At 38.9% G+C, this 14,122-nt stretch overlaps 1 long non-coding RNA gene across 1 annotated transcript in view; it reads left to right on the top strand.

Annotated features, from left to right (window-relative positions):
* The window catches only part of LOC131899469 (uncharacterized), a 59,920-nt gene extending 52,480 nt beyond the window's left edge, over positions 1 to 7,440 (top strand). Inside the window, exons 5-6 of the long non-coding RNA XR_009376090.1 lie at positions 6,912 to 6,995; positions 7,102 to 7,440. This is a non-coding gene — a long non-coding RNA (uncharacterized LOC131899469). The remainder of the gene's footprint in view (positions 1 to 6,911; positions 6,996 to 7,101) is intronic.
* Positions 7,441 to 14,122: the final 6,682 nt, after the last annotated feature.

Here is a 14,122-nt window from a genome sequence, read left to right as displayed (position 1 = left end):
TAAGTTCATGGCTGCTGTGGTCACTGTAGCAGGCTTTCATCTTGGACAAGACAATACCAAGTCTATGTCCACATTGTATTATAAAGAAATCGTGTTTCTGAGATTATCCTTTGCAGCGCTATTCCTACTGAACTTCATGTAGCCTGTGATATGCAGTTATAATGAATGACTCATTTTAAAACAACTGACTTTTGTGGTATACAAAGTAGCAGGGTAATGAAAACTGGTTATATATATATATATATATATATATATATATATACATATATATATATATATATATATATATATATATATATATATATATATATATATATATATATATATATGGAAGAGAGACAAATGGGGCTGCTTGTTCTCTTTCAGCCCTAAAATCTGTGCCATTGTAAGGCTAGCAAGCAAATGGGCAATAACACAAGGAAAGACTAAGAGAGAAAAGAAAGACAAGGGTGGTAAAAGAGAAAGAAATAAGAAGAATGAATGCCATTCAGGTCCTTTGAGAAGATTCTTCTCATTATTCATGGAATGAGTGTATGGATGGGATTATTAAATGATATGGCAGAGGAAACAGACTAAGGTTACCTGTAGCTAGAGTTTTCCTGCTTGGCCCACAGTCAGGGCAAATCTCTCTCACCTGCCAGTCCCACAGCCACTCAGACCCAACCAAGTAAACACGGAGACTTATATTGCTTACAAACTATATGGCCATGGCAGGCTTCTTGCTAACTGTTCTTATAGGTTAAATTAATTCATTTCCATAAATCTATACCTTGCCACATAGCTTTTGGCTTACCGGCATCTTCAAATGCTGTTTGTCATCGTGGCGGCTGGCAGTGTCTCTGACTCAGCCTTCCACTTCCCAGCTTTATTCTCCTCCTTGTCCTGCCTATACTTCCTGCCTAGCCACTGGCCAATCAGTAATTTATTTATTGACCAGTCAGAGTAATTTGACATACAGACCATCCCATAGCAGTTACCACCTTCAGTTATACCATGTGTGCTGTATCACTTCAAGATGTACCACTCATTTAACAAAAATATGATTGGTACTTCTTTGAGTGAGGCAATGCACAACAGCTACCATCTCAATATTGGCCCTAAAGGAAAAGGAATGATTACCTATACATTACTTGAGTCTTAGAACCAACTACTTTTTGTTAATTAAACTCACAGGACACTTTGGAGAACATGCTATGTAATAAAATGTAAACAATTAAGTTCCCTAGGAATAGAGTCATCTGAAGGTTTTTAATTGCTTTGTATCCATGTTAAGAAGATAAGACTGCTACCTTCAATGATGCTCTGTACAGTACCCCACTCAGTAAGGCATTGTTCTTCTGTGCTAATAAATGAACAGCGCCTTTCTGTGTAGCGTAATGTGCAACATGGACAATGATTTTGGTAGCATTGATAATGAGTTTCAGTCACAGGTCAGTAATGAACATTCAGTGTTGGGCAGTTTCCAAGTACTGTCTTGTGTACTTCTTGAGAGATCAGCTTCAGAATCTGAGGGTTTCTAGGCAAATATATCTTGTATTTTCAAGTTGTTATTACTTTTAACCCACAAAAGGACTAACCATATGGAATGCAAGATTTAAGACTCTCTTTTACATTTTAGTCATTTAGTTTTGTGTAATTCAGACATCATTTACAGCTTTTCAAACTATAAAAATTTATACCTGTATGCTTTCCGAACAATATTTGTTTCTCATGCAAGTGACTGTTACTTTTTCCCTCAAGGTAAAAACACCTTCAGATTTCTTCCAGTATTCTTGTAAGATTTTAATAACATCATTTCTATCATTATCTGTTAAAATCATATCATCATAAGTTAAAATACTGATAGAGGCAGAGATAAATGGAGCCATCAAATTGTCCTTTTTTGTTACATTTCTGTTTTAGGAAATGTGAGGTATGAAGTTTTCCTCTTGCTGGTAAACTACTTTATATCACAAGTCTTCTCTTATATTACTTATTATTTCAAATTTAATAACTTTAGTTTATATATTAGTTAATATATGTATATGTATGTATGTATATATATATATATATATTATATACCTCACAATGTCTTTCTTCAAAAGAATTCTCAAAATAAGTTTTCCATATTTTAAGTCACACTTATCCTTATTCTGATATTTGTCTATGAATTTCCTTCAATATGTTCCATGTTCAGTTTGCTGAGGGAAGTTCAGGCAACTAGCAGCATGTGTCTCAGCAAGGAAAATGTTAGATTATACTGATAACCATCATGCATCAAGGGAATAACCCAAGAAACCAAAGAACTTGGAACAATATATGTGCAAATTTAGATTATAAGATTTCCTATTCCACTAATCTTTCTTGATGACTCAAATGGGATTTTCTTCACTCCAGACTGTGAGTAGGAAAAAAGATATCCATTCTCTCCATTATGACATAAATTATCATAAACTTTGCTTCAGAGATCCTGCATGTGCATCATTCTCATTTTATTGCTCAGGAGTTGAGAATCTTTAAGTGCTAAGGTATGAAACAAACAAACAAACAAAAAACATGTCTCTTCATGGATGACCACATATATGCTCTTATTTTACACCTTACTGTGTCATATATATGTTAGTATGGAGTTGAGTGCCCTTATAACCCTTGTTGAAATCTGGAGATGCATATGACAGAAACATAGCAATAGCACTTGATAAAAATGCCTTAAAGCCACAGCTAAGGGTTCTACTCATTTAACAACAGAAATAAAAATCAGCATCAAGAATAACTGACCTAAGTTAATATTACATTTTGTGGGTTGTTAACCTGGCTGCTAAGGGGTATTAGAGAATATAATTCACGCAGCCCATTAATGTAGATATGGAAAGAGTTATAAGAAGGTAGTATTTATTTGCAATTTCAGGACTTGACATTTGAAAGTAGAAGGATCAGGAGTCAAAGGAGTTTGAGACTAGCCTGGGATACATGATGAGATCCTATCAAAAAATATATATCTAAGTAATCAAACTCTATAAAATTGATATATAAGTAAAATGATTACTTCATGCTTTATATATATGGTAACAAATCCCACTTTCTTTTTAGTACCTGCAATGTAAAAATCAAAGATCATCCAAATTATGTTGAATTTATAAATATCTCAATAAGACATTTCAATTATTCTTTTAAAATAGATGTTAAACTTGTTATGAATAGCAAAAATTATACATACTTGCTAAATAAAATATGAAGAACCTAGTACAAAGAAGAGTAAAATGAGTAGCAATACTTGCTTCTAAGAGATTTACCTGCTTTGTCTAATTCTGTTAGTTCATGTGGGCTCTTTCACTCTGAGGTCTAAATAGGGAAGAAAATTTTTGTCATCTTTTGTGGTGGAACACAATACTCTAACTCTTCTCAACATCTCTGTTTCCAGGTTTGTGTATTATTCTGTACTTTTGGGGTTAAACTATGGAGATCAATGAAGCCAGTGTGGGACTTTTGCATTAAGAAAGTTTGGGTGATAGCCAGGCGGTGGTGGTACATGCCTTTAATCCCAGCACTCGGGAGGCAGAGCCAGGTGGATCTCTGTGAGTTCGAGGTCAGCCTGGTTTACAGAGCGAGATCCAGGACAGGCACCAAAGCTACATAGAGAAACCCTGTCTTAAAAATAAATAAATAAATAAATAAATAAATAAATAAATAAATAAATAAATAAAAACAGAAAGAAAAGGAAAAAAAAGAAAGTTTGGGTAAGTAGTTAATCTTTTCTGCTTATACAATGACTTTGAATGATTACAAACTTCCTTTTAATGATAAAGCCACAGTCACTTTATAAACAATAAGATAACTAAAATAATCTGCTTGCATTTGAGGAAGCACAAAAGTGAAAATTTCTGTCCTAAGTTAACCAGAAACTTTCTATACTAAACACTCACTTAGGAAAGAATGAAAAAGGCAAGACAGTAGCAGTGCATTGTGCACAGCTCCTTAACATAAATCTTGTTGTCCATGTAAAAATAAAGACTTCATGCAAACATGAAGGAACACTGTAAGGACTGAGGAATATTTTGGTGGGTCTGGCACATTAAGCAATACTGTTTGCAGTGTTTTTCACAAGAAGGTGTCTTTCATGTGAATTAGAATATGAATGGCCTTTGTTGTGAGGAGTAATGTACAACATGTAATGCCTATTGGTGTCCCTGAGGATGAGGCTGTAGATATTCTAATTAGAAAATAATAGTCTTCAAAAAAAGATAATGTGTATTGGGTATTTGAGAAGTGTGAGTGTTCTTCCATACCTCAAGCCATATAAAAATACTAATACAATCTTAGGCCTTGATGTAAAACCATTAAAACATCAAAAAAATAGGAGAAAACATCTGAATTTGAAGAAAACATTATTAAAAGAGAATCTTTCCCTGATGCCTAGCTTACAAAGTGCCAGATGCTGTGGTCTTAAGCAGTGCTGGATCCAGCATGCTATAGTGTCAACTATCAAAAGATATGCTTATACAGGTGCAATAAAGGCATGACTGTTATGGGATAACCAAACGTTTTCTAATAGATTTGAGGCCTGTTCCACAGGAGAGAATTTCATTCCTGGTACTGTAATCCTGGTAAAAATCCCATAATTTGTGAGATTATGGGCCCAAGAGGGGCATGTAATTGTTACTGCTTTGTTAAATTGCCTTGCTGTCAAACTGATTTCTGAATATTTGTATTTATACCCACAGATTTATGACTCTCTAAACTTTAGTCAGACAATCGTTTCAAAGTCAGAGACTTTGACGTACTAATTACTTAGTACTCTGTACTCTGACGTACTAAGTCAGAGACTCACAACTGATCAAAGAGTTAAATACAAGTAATTTTGAATACTAAGCTGTAGAAAGGCCATTTGTATCAATTTCCTCCAAAACAAGGCTTGGTGAACATTGCAAATGCTAATAGATATGAAATTTGAATGTCTGCACATAACATGGGCTATTGCATACATACAGTCACAGAAGCTATGATTCTATACACAAGGCCTTCACAAGATCAACCTAGATAAAAAACAGATTCCAGTATGGAAGTAGGAGGAACCTCTGGAAGCCTATCCTTAGTGGAGAAGCTATTGCAGTTGATGGCCACTGAGAGAAGGAAAGTCACTCTTCTTTGGAAGTATAGCTGCTAGTATGATAGCCGTTCTCTAATGGGTAGTCCCATACCCATGTATGTATGGGTAGCATTGATTTGACTCATAGGGTTATTAATAACAACAAAGAAGAGGACATGAAGTTGGGAGGAAGATAGGATAGAGGAACCTAGTTGAAGGGAGGTAGTAGTTGATGGATATTAAACACACTGTATAAATGCATGGAATCTTCAAGTAATTAATTTAAAAATTTAAAAGATGATATTAAAACTATTTAAAATATTGATTAAATCAGACATTGGAAAAATTCACATTTTTCTTCTTTTAATAGTTTTACAATGAAAATTCAAATTATACAGTATTAAAAATTGTCATAATGCAATAAATAATCTGCATCAGTTAAAATCACATAGCCCTTACCACTTATTCATACCCTGATTTTAATAAAAGTTTAATATGTATCCTTCAATAAAGTATGTTTCATAAACATACTTTCAGTTTTTTATTTTACCTTTTATATTGCTAGCATATGAAACTATTTGGTGCCTATATTAATAGCTCTCTAAACAATACATATTTCAGGGCTGGAGAGATGGCTCAGCAGTTAAGAGCACTGACTGCTCTTCCAGAGCACCCAGGTTCAACTCCCAGCACCCATATAGCATCTCAAAGCTATCTGTAACTCCAGTTCCATAGGATCAGGCAATTTCACACAGACATACATGTAGGTAACACACCAATGCATGTTAAAAAAAAAATACACGTTTCTGCCAGATTCCTCTCCAAAATGTATTAGGTAGCTCAAAAAAATACTTTTCAAACATGACTTTATTATAGTCATTCTTTTTAGATTCATTTTGCATTTTGAATATAAATGTTGTTGAATTTATCATATATTTAAATGTTATAAAGTTTATTCTGTCTTTTGAAAAAAAATCCTACCATATTAATATTCAGTTTTTAAAGTTTTTATGCTGGCTTCTGTTCTGTAGTAGGTTGCTAGTTAAGAGCACACGTATTAGCCTGTTTATTCTACTCAAAACCCTGTACAGATGGTCCTAACTTTTGTTTCAAGGAAGTAGATGAATAATAAAGGTGCGGTAAGTAAGTTGCTTCATACTTAGAACCAATAAATTTATTTCAACTCATATATGCAGATAAAGATAAAGGATACCGAAGCCCATACTTTTCCTATGAAGCAAAAGCCATAGGTGAATCAAGTATCAGGATGGCTGTTCTTGCTTCACCAGGCTTTCCTTCTAGGCTGAATCATAGTCAGCTGAGTAGAAATGAACTAAGATTCTCCTTCAAAAGCACTAGGCCCCAGCTAGCATGGCAGGAGCAGACAAGTTGGCCAGGCCACTTTATTACTTGCTCTTTCTTTTCTGACATTTACCACATGCTTAGCTCTAGATGCCAAAAGCACAGAGGCCTGAACTAAAAAGCATTTTGAGGCTTGTCCTAATATAAGGTGAGCCACTGTTACTTGTGAAATACTGAACTGAGTAAAAGAATTTCAAAGGGCAGACCAGGATTGATAATTTGGGAAATTAGTTCTCTTACCCTGAATGGAGGAGAAAAATCCCCAGTTCAACAAGGTGAGTTACTAAAGAGGATCCAGTGCGAGTCAGAATAATTACAACTCATTAATCTAGTAGTGAGTGTTTGGATTGCATGCTTCCTTAAGTGGCTGTGTCATAATTTCTAAATGGAAACTTACAGTTATCAATGATAAAAGCTGCAGACTCTAACAATAATAAATGATTATAAAGAATATTCTCATTTTCTTTCTTCTTTCTTTTCTAAGCTTGAATGGCTCATTTTTACTACGGTCACAGTTAATGGCTACATACAGCGGTCTCCTCTGAGATTGAAACATTCCACCTCCAAGGTAAGCTCCTTAAGACAGAAGATAAACAACTCAAAAGAGCTTCAGGTAATACCTGAAACTGACCAGATTCATTTGGTTCTCTCCCTCCCCAACACTATATAAATAGAGATGACTGCTGAGGGTCACTCTCAGATAAGTCAAGCTTCAAAGAAGACTCTCAGATAGACAGCTGCAAAGAAGAACATGAGACTAGTCTGGCTGTTTGGAAGGAGAAACCAGCTGAGCTGCCTGGAAGAGGTTTAGACCAGAGTCACTTGGAAAGGAAGCTCTGTTGAGCTTTCTGAAGGCTGTGCATTGTGCTCCAGGTTCCCAGCTTTTGTGAGCTGTCATCTGTGCTGGGACAGGTTTGGTGATGCAACTGTCTTTGAGTATTTCTGCTTCTGTAGGTAACCCCTAACCGACATTCCTGTAAGTTCTCTCAATAAAAGTTAAGGGTCACAAAATTGAGCTTTGGTGATATCCTTGCTTTGGTCTGTTGTAGGCTTCCTATTTGGGGTAGACATGTGTTAGGCATCTCTCCAGGAAAAGTCATAATTAAGATAATTGAGGATGAGTGAGTGCATGGTCCCACCTATAGGGAGCAAGAATGCAACCGAGAATGGGCAGTCTGAGGAGTGAGCATCAGTGGAGGAAATGCTAATACAATTGTCCTTTCCTGTATGGTGTGTGTTAATGTGAGTTGTGCAATGACAGAAATTGCATGGTTCTTGTTGTGATTAGGTGAGATGCATAACTAAGCCTGAGCCATCAGAGTTAGGTATGTCTGTGAGAGGAATCCAAGGATGGCCGTCTTTGTGTATGTGGTATGTGGTGGCATGCTTGTATTCTTGATAAGTGGGGTGTATCATGTGAACATGAAGATGCCCTGAAAACAGTTAAAATTTTAAAGGAAGTTTTTTCATCTTTGAAATTAGCACACAAGTGTCAAGATTGTCAATAAGCAGCACCAGAGGTTACCTGGCTACCACTATTGTATATAGTTAGAAATGCATCTGAGACTGAGATAAGTCTTGGGTACATAAGTACCCAAGAAGGAACTTATTTGTATACAGGAACAATTGCAGTAAAAAGGAGACATAGCTAGCATCCTCAGGGGTAGCCTCTGATTTATCAAGCAAATTAGATAAACAAGAAAGTGGGAGAAAGGTGGTAAAAATGATATAAGACACCCATCAAGATTTATCTTTAGTAGAAAATTAGGGGAAATTTATGGTCAAATGTATCAATGGGGTCTTTACAGTGGTCCAGTACAAGAAGCTGAGGGAAATCAGGAAATACCCAACACTAAAATTAGGAAAGACTTTTAAACAAGCAACAAAATAGCCTGTCTCAGCTTGACTTGTGAGGTTGTGGGACATGCGAGCAGATGGGTTCAGTCTGGCTGCTGTGGAGGCGGGAAAACTGAGTAATATAACTAGCCCCCCCTCCTTAAGGCAAAGGCTGCATAACCGAGACCATATGAGAGAAACTGGTCCCTGATAGACTGGCATATCAAAACCATTAGGAACACTTGGTTATCACCATCTGAAGACCCCACAAATAATAGGGGCTGGAGGACCATAGAGGAGGGTCAGATACTATTGAGGGAACCAGGAAAAAAGGGTGCTGTGTTTGAAGTCCAGTTCACTGGACTGGATAGAAACATGTTCACACAGGAGTTAAAGAAAAGGCTGACCCAGCAAAGACCTTGAGGATGGCATGGAGCTTTAGTGATTTTGCTGAGTCCACTGGCAAGATTTTCATAAAGAAGGGAAGGGTTTGTCAGATCTCAGTGACTTAGACAAGCATTTAAAGAGTGTATGTAAAGTGAGAAAGCAACCCAGAGGAGATAGTGAAAATCTAAAGCTGAAGAAGAGAGCTGTCTGTGTTACTGGAAGACAAATGTGACAAGATTTGTGTTGAGCTGAATTTCCTAAGGGAAAAAAGTGATAGAAAGCCAAACTGTGTGCTAAGGGGCTTCTGGAAGGCTCTAACGCCTGAAGAGCAAGCAGTTCACAGAAGACACCTATGATATAATAATACAGGTGAAGGCAATAAAGCCAAGCCTTCCCCAGGGCTGGGTAATTATCCCCCCAAGACTAAGGAGAGTACATTTATCTCCAGCAAAATGTTATGCTGAGGGTGGATATGGTTGGCCCAGCTAGAAACTCCACCAATAGCCAGGTATGGTGGATGGGAAGCCAAAAGCTACAACTACAAACACAATTCCAGCCCAGGGCCACCATGACCCAGGGAGTCACCTGTGCAGATGAGGGGAGCAGCCACATTCTCTCTTGGCTCTGTGTAGGTCTGACCAAATTAAGCCAGATACACTTAGTTAATTAAGCATGGAGAAATATAAGGAGGCTTCACGGAAGAGCTCCAGTATATGGAAATGTAATGGCTAAAGGAGAATGGCTGAGTATTGCAGAGAGCTAATTAAGACAGCACTTGCTACCCATGCTTTGTATCTAACATTGATCTGTGAAAGAAGCTACTGATACAAATGGATTATTAGACCTTGGTTATCTTCTGGTGAACCTCTGGGATCACCTGACACATGGTGAGGACCGATAACAAGAGACTTTTAGACTCTTTCTTCAAGTTTATCTTTGTAACCCCACTATTTGTAATAGGATGAGTGTTCAGGATGTAGCCTTACCCTGCCGTACCTGCTGTATAGGTGGCATCATGATAACTTCTGAGTGTTTTGCATTTTTGGAAAGTCATTAGACAATCAGATACATTTAAAGAAACCAGGATGGGGGATCAATTTGTTCAAGGTGAAATGGCCAGGTATGGCTGTAAAATTCTTGGGGTATTATGGTCTGATAAGATGCATATAATACCTGACAATGTTATTGACAAAATTCTATAACAGTCTGTTTCTATACATGTAAAAGAGCTACAGAATATTTTTGAGGGGCTCTTGGTGTTAAGTCTCTAAGGTGGGGTCCCCAAAATGGCAGTGCTAGTAGCAATATTTTAGGGTAATGACCTGGGTCACACATGGGCTTGCCTTTGCTAGAAGGCTTAATTTTTCTGAGAAATGGAAACTGGAAACATTTCTCAGAAAGGTCTAACAGCTGGCTGAGCACTCCTGAACACAGCAGTCACACCTGGATGCTCCTAAGCACAGCAGTGTGCTTGTACCCAAATGCTTCTGACCACAAAAGACAGATATCCAGAGTTCCCATGGGTACATACCTGGCCATTCCAGATTCAGTGTTGTCCGGTTTGTAGCCCAACAAACTTTCCCAGTTGGGCTGCTGTTCTCTGTTATCTGAGGCAGCCTAGAAGTTTTGCATTAAAGCTCCTATTTTTTAATCACAAAGTTTGGCTGTTGGGTAATTTCTTGCTGTGCCTTTTATACTTGGTGAAGTAACCCAGGAGAGATTCCTGGGTCTTCCTTTGGGGATCTGGTCCCTCCTTTAAGTGAACCAAAAAGCGCTGATTCAGCCCTTCTGTGGTATGGGTCAATTGCCTCTACTGGCCTCTACCACCCACCCAATCTGACTATAACATATAAAGTCTGTCTCTTAATCTATTTCTCTCCTCTACCTACTCTACCTCCTAGTCTCTCCTCACCTACTTGAGTAAGTGCCCTGAGGAGCTGTCTGAATAACCTCTACCTTTCTACAAAGTCATACTGGTACAACTGTTATCTCCTTATTCCTTCCTAGGCACCAATCACCTGGTCAAGGACACCTGTCTCTAAAGATCTGGGCATTATACTGAGGAGCTTCAATCCACTTGGGGATGCCCTCTGGGATAAGTTTGTGTCATAAATTACTTGCTTACCCCTCCCGTATCTCATGGTTTTAACCTTTTTTATTCTTATGATCTGTAACCCATATCCCTAGGTGCTTATGTACATCATTGGTCTTCTTCTAACTGGTCTCCTAGTCACAGTCCCCAGTGATGACTACAGAGAAAGACTTTTTGCCCTGATACTGGGATTCCTTTTCTGACACCCCCTCCTCAGAACTCATTCTCAGTGACCATGGGGTCTTCACAGTCTAAGTCAGATGTTGCCACTCCTCTTGGCTGTCTTCTCAAGTTTCTTTCCTCTCTTGGATTCTGTGATGCCATTAAGCACCTTATTTTCTACTGCAACACAGCCTGACCTCTATACAAGCTTGACATCAGTCTCAGTGGCCAGAAAATGGCACATTTGACCTTCAAATTCTCATGGATCTTAACAACTTCTGCCAAGGCACTGATAAGTTGTCCAATGTCCCCTGCATTCAATCCTTTGCTCTTTGTTCCCACACTACCCTTTAAGCCTCTTGCCACACACATCAAATCCTCCTGAAAAAAGCTAAAACTCATTTCCAGGCTAACCGTATTCACAAGCCCATGGTCCCTCTGCTTTGCTTTAGATATAGAGGACCTGGACCTACTACTGGCATAATCAAGTTCTCCAGAATGACCAACATCTCCCAAATCTCCTCATCCTCTTCAACCTTCTTCTTCCTCTTCTTCTTCTTCTTCTTCTTCTTCTTCTTCTTCTTCTTCTTCTTCTTCTTCCTCTTCCTCTTCCTCTTCTTCTTCCTCTTCCTCATCTTGCTCCTTCTCCTCCTCTTCCTCCTCTTCTTCCTCTTCTTCCTCCTCCTCCTCCTCTTCTTCTTCTTCTTCTTTTATTCCTCCTCCTCCTCTTCCTCTTCCTCTTCCTCCTCTTCCTCATCCACAACTTCCTCTGTACTCTGACCAGTCACCTCAACATCCACAGGAGCAGCCATCTTCCTCACCTGCTGTGCCTCTACCTGCCCAATCACCAACACCTCTCTCATCTACTGTCCCAAACCCTCTCCGCCTCCCCAAGTGCCATGACCTCCCACAATCCCCACTAGCAAGTCCCACCAGGTCTCTCATTGATGGACTTTACCATCCTCAGTGAGGTGGATGGTGCTCAAGGGCCCCTTTATATCTATGACCCTTTCTTTATGTCTGATCTTTCTTAAGTAGAGAAATATCTGGCCTCTTTCTCAAACAACTCCACTAATTTAACTAAAGAATTTAGGTACCTTACCCAATAATACAACCCTACCTGGCATGGTTTCTATGTCTTTCTTTCTTTTACCTTTACCTCAGAGGAAAAGGAAAGAGTCTGGACAGCTGCTATTCAGGCTCACTCAGATGATGTGCATAGCACTGATGGTGATTTTCCTATAGGGGCAGTTGCTGTCTTTCTTAGTCAGATTTCTGCTGCTGTGAAGAGACACCATGTGGTGATATTTTATTTGTGCTTTAATAAAGTTTGCCTGGAGATCAAGGGGAAAAGACCAGCCATTTTAAGTAAACAAGAAGTCAGGCAGTACATGCCCTTAATCCAATCACTTATCAGGCCGGGTCTCTGTGTGTTCAAGGCCATACTAGGGAACAGAGCCAATTGGTAACACACACCTCTAATTCCAGTACCAACCATAGAGACCTGGAGGCCTGTACAGACAGACAGTTACAAGGAAGTGAGGTAACTGGGCTAAGATAGCCAATGAGAGGGAAGAACAGAAAGTAATAAAGGTGTGGGTAGACAGGAAGTAACATGCATTTGGAAGCTGCAGAGTTGGTGAGGTAAGGTTGCCTGGTGGCTTTCCCTATTTCTCTGATCTCTCTAAGGCTTTTACCCTTATATTTGGCTCCATGTTTTTTTATTTAATAACACCATTTAGAAATTTGTCTATAACACCGTGATCATAGCAGTTCTTATAAAGGAAAGCATTTAATTGAAGATTGCTTATATATTCAGAGGCTTAATCCATTATTATAATGGAGGAAGCATGGCAGCATGCAGGCAGACATAGTGCTGGAGAGGAGCTGAGAGTTCTTTTTTATTATTTAATTATTTATTATTATTCACATCTCAACTTCAGTTTCATGTTCCCTCTTCTTCTCCCAGTCCCTCTCCCCCAACCCTCCTCTGCTTCCTTCCTTCATTTCTATTCAAAAAAAAGGCAGGCTTCCCATGTATATAAACAAAGCATGGTAAATCAAGTTGCAGAGAGACTATACACCTCCTCTCATATTAAGGATGGACAAGGCAATCTAGTATGAGGAATAGGGCCTCAAAATCTGACAAAAGAGTCAGAGACGGTCCCTGATCCCACTGTTAAGATTCCCATAAAAAGACCAAGCTACACAACTGCCACATACATGCAGAGGGCCTAGGTCAGTGCCATGCAGGCTCCCTGGTTGTCAGTTTAGGTTTTGTGAGATCTTATGAGTCCAGGTTAGTTGATTCTGTGGGTTTTCTTGTGATTTTTTTGACCCTTCTGGTTCCTACTATCCTTCCTCCTCCTCTTCTTCAGGATTCCCCAAGCTTCACATAAGGTTTGTCTGTGGGTCTCTGCACCTGTTTCCATCTGCTTCTGGATGAAGCTTCTCTAATGACAATTGGTAAAGTCACACATCTATGCGTATAGCAAAATATCATTAGGAATAATTGTATTGACTATTTTTTTTTGCCAGTAATGTTTGGTTCTATCCTAGGTGTGGCAGGCCAGCTCCCACATTTTCCCTTTTTTTCCCAAGGTACTCTTGAAGAGAGAGGGATAAGAAATATTAGGTAGAGAGTGTGGAGAAGAGGCAGACAGAAATACAGGATAATTTTGGGAGGGCCTGGATCAATATCTACCAGCCCCTTATGTCTCTTCAAAAGGGCTTTTTATAGGAATGCCAAGGGGCAGGGCAAAAAACCTCCCCCACAGCACAGCCAAGTTCAGACCCTTCCAATCACCTGGTAACTATGCATGTGGTCAAGCCATCCCTTAATGCAGCCCTGCTGGGTAAAGCAAGCTCAGATCTCACCAGGAAACCTTTGTGGACCCCCACAACTCCCCCCTCTTTATATAATAAAGGACCCCCCAGGATTCCCAGGCAGACTGTGCCTGTCTTAGGTCATCATTCTTTACTAATCATCCTTACCTGCCACTGCTATACTGATTCCCAGAGTGGCTGTACAAGTTTGCATTCCCACCAACAGTGGAGGAGTGTTCCCCTTGCTCCACATCCTCTCCAACATAAGCTGTCTTCAGTGTTTTTGATCTTAGCCATTCTGACAGGTATAAGATGGTATCTCAGAGTTGTTTTGATTTGCATTTCCCTGATGACTAAGGATGTTGAGCAGTTCCTTAAATGTCTTTCAGCAA

The sequence above is a fragment of the Peromyscus eremicus genome, chromosome X (assembly GCF_949786415.1).
Source record: "Peromyscus eremicus chromosome X, PerEre_H2_v1, whole genome shotgun sequence".
Classification (NCBI taxonomy): domain Eukaryota; kingdom Metazoa; phylum Chordata; class Mammalia; order Rodentia; family Cricetidae; genus Peromyscus; species Peromyscus eremicus.
This window is presented reverse-complemented; position numbering and strand designations above follow the sequence as displayed.